This window comes from Geospiza fortis, unplaced genomic scaffold, assembly GCF_000277835.1.
Source record: "Geospiza fortis unplaced genomic scaffold, GeoFor_1.0 scaffold130, whole genome shotgun sequence".
NCBI lineage: Eukaryota > Metazoa > Chordata > Aves > Passeriformes > Thraupidae > Geospiza > Geospiza fortis.
The window spans coordinates 11,330,228-11,333,560 of NW_005054300.1; positions in this window are offsets into that span (position 1 = coordinate 11,330,228).

The following is a 3,333-nucleotide window of genomic DNA, read 5'->3' on the forward strand; positions in this document are numbered from 1 at the left end:
GAGCTGTAAGAGCGGCTCAGAGGCAGTTCTGAGAGAAACTAGGAAAGAAACCAACTTATTCTTAAATGGTCCACAAAAAGATGCCTTTCAAAATACCATCATCCCTTTGTTCTAGGAAAGTGTCTGTCAACTTCAGCCAGTGACTACCAGCCCCAAATCCACCAAGTTCCTTTCTTCATTGTTTTTCCCTTACAAAACAAAATTAATATAGCTCTGCACATACTCTGTTCCAAAAGCCAGACAGAACATCTTTCTTCCACAAACTTTTTACCCTAGAAATAGGATAGAAAAAAGTTTCCCTCTACATTTTGTCCATACAAGTTAAATAAGATTAAAAGTAGGGGCAGTCTGAAGAGTTTCAGCTACAGCTATGACACAACACTGATACCCTGAAACTCTTCTGACCTAGATAATGACTTGGAGAAGTCACTGTAGAGATGATCTCATCCTGCCCACAAGGGAAAAATGGCTGATCTAATACACCCTTTTACATCTCTCATTCTCCACTCCTTGCCTAATTCCATTTTTCCTCTGTTCTTTCAATTATTTGATCTCACAAACTTTATGAAATAGGAAAAAAAAATAGAAATTAAAATAGAAATTAAAGGTAAGATTGCATGAAACTTCAAGAGAGCCAGGCTTTCATTCCCAGTGTCCACCACTGGGTTTTTGACAGTACTTTGAAGAGAGTAGAGGCTGACAGTTCTTACCCATACTAGTACAAGTCCTAACAAGCCAGGATCTCTATATATCCAAGTCCCCTCTTACCCAACTCCTACAGCTTCAAAAAGAGGAAGGAATGTTTTTATTCTCCACTCTGGCTTTTGCTCATTCCTCTGCTTCTGTTTCCCCTCTCCCCCATTTCCATTCCAAAAGTTTGCAGTTAAAAGCATTGCCTGAAGCAAGATCACATCTCCAATAAGAGAGGCAACTTCATTACAGTTTAACATAAAAAGATCAGCTGATATCGATCCATAATTTGGACAAGTGCCACACTATTGACAGGAAGACAAAATAAGTTAGAATGGCCATGTTTCAAAAATTCCGTATGTACACTCAATCACTAGAGCAGAAATTGCAGTCAGGTATATAATAACACAGCTGTGTTCTCTATTTCCCCTGTAGATCAATGCTAACACAAGGAGGGTGCAGAAGATGGATGTTGCCAACAGAGAACCTTGAAATCCCACGTTAGCACTTAGGGTGACTTCGTGGATAAAACATGTGTGTGCAATGGTTGTGTAGTTCATGTGCAAAACACCAAACCTGAATATCTGATAATGCTCTATTTCAAAGTAGTCACTTCTACATTTAAATTCAAGTTACAGAACACAGAAACTGACCCAACATCCTGCTTTACCCAAGTATCCAGGCTTCAGTCACACATCTAAGGGAGCCCAGATGGATTACTCAGCAGACTTAGACAAGCACAGGACAGTACACCTTCACACACTTACAGGTACACAGAACAAATGCACGTGGACTTTCTGTACAGTACTGGACAGTCACTCTTCAGAAGATATTTTTTCCACAAGGTAGGTGGTGGCAAGAAAGACAGAATGTTCCTTTCTGATACCTTTTACAAGAAACTGGCTCCTGAAGTGCCACTCAATTTCTAGGGCATGCTGGCTATGTTCCACTAGTAGGATTTATGAACCCAATGTAACAGATGTTTAAACTGGACAGCAAAGAGCAAGTTCAGGAACTTGAACACCAAATACACAATCCTCTACCATTTGAGCTCACATAAAACCTGTTACAGTAAATATCTGTTTATTCTTTGTACAGACCAATTAGTGCAGAGAATGAAACAGCCAGACAATGCATTACACTTGCACTTTGCCAAGAGCAGTTATTTTTGAGTACTTAGCCCTGTAAAGGTCAAACTCACACACATCTCTACCACAACAGGGTTGGATCCAACCACAGTTCACATGGGAGGGTTGCAGTAGAGCATAGGCCACAAAAGCAATGCCAGTGTTCTTAGGAAGTTAGCACTCAAAAAAACTCAGCTGTGAGACATGCACCGCCACCATTTCTACCTTAAAAACTCTTGTAGCTAATAGCAGGGAAAATCTTATTTTCTCTATAAGCCTGCTATTCGAGACCAACATAACTCACTTAGCAATGCATAGCACACTATTCCTGATTATGTAGGAATACCAAGTAACTGAAGAGAAATAACACGCATCAGTGCCTAGGACTTTTTACCAGGATTCATCTCTTCCTCCTTCCTCCAGATTGACAAGCATTCATTCTTAAGGCTGAGGACTACAAGACACACAGTTCACTCAAACTATGATGTTGCTTTGGTAAATCCCTTCACATAAAAGGAAACAGATCTACCTTTCTCTGCTTTCACTGCCTTTTTAGTAGTTTGCAGCTTCTTCAGTACTTTGAAGCAATATGTTTGTGTTGCTAACATTACATTACATGAAAGAGAGTACTTTTTAGAAGATGCAGAGTATGGGTCACTTACAGAAAGTGCTCCATTCTAAGTTGCTCAGTAAAGCAGACTCACTTCCCAGAAAAGATGCTGCCCCATCAAAACTTCATTCCACATTCCAGCCTTGATCTGAACCCAAATTGCACAACTAGCCTTTATCCTGACAACAAGCCAAACCTTTCTTCAGATACCCCTGCATTTTTCTGAGCCACACAATACCCACACTGAGGTTTGTGACTCATGCCCATTATTAGTTTAGCCAGATTATACAGTTTTGAGGCCTGGTTCTCAGCACAATGCTGCAATGTTTAGGAGGTGTATGGGAATAGTGAAGGAGGGGGTTGTTAGCTATACTTCTATTGATCACAAACTTTTAAAGACCTACCTGTAGGGCAGCCTGTACCAGCAGAAACACAGTAAGAGCCACAGGTCTTCAGATCATCCTTAAACTCTCCTGAAACCCCACTAAGCAAGCTATAACTGCCCTTTCACCCTGCTCCTGCACCCTCCTTTTGAGCCCATCTGGCTAATAGGTCAGAAGTGGGGACACCTGTGCACAAAGCCATTGAAGTCGGGAGATTATTTGCTAGCTCTGGACAGAGATTTAGTTCCCATCCGAAGCACCTGCTGCTGGCCTGGCTCACGTGGGGCCCAAACGCAGCACCGGTGGCCCCTGATTCACCTTTTCGCTGTTTGTTCTCTGAGCGTCACCGGAGGGCTATGCGAGGAGCTCGGCCTGTCTCGCTCCCCAGGGGCTTTCCGAGCGCTCTCCTTCCCAGCCCTGTGTGCCGGGATGCTGCCAAGCCGCCAAGCTCCTTCTGCGGCCTCAGAGTGGCATCTAGTGCTCGGCTGTGGCTCTGCTCCTGCCGGCTCCCCCGGAGCCTTTC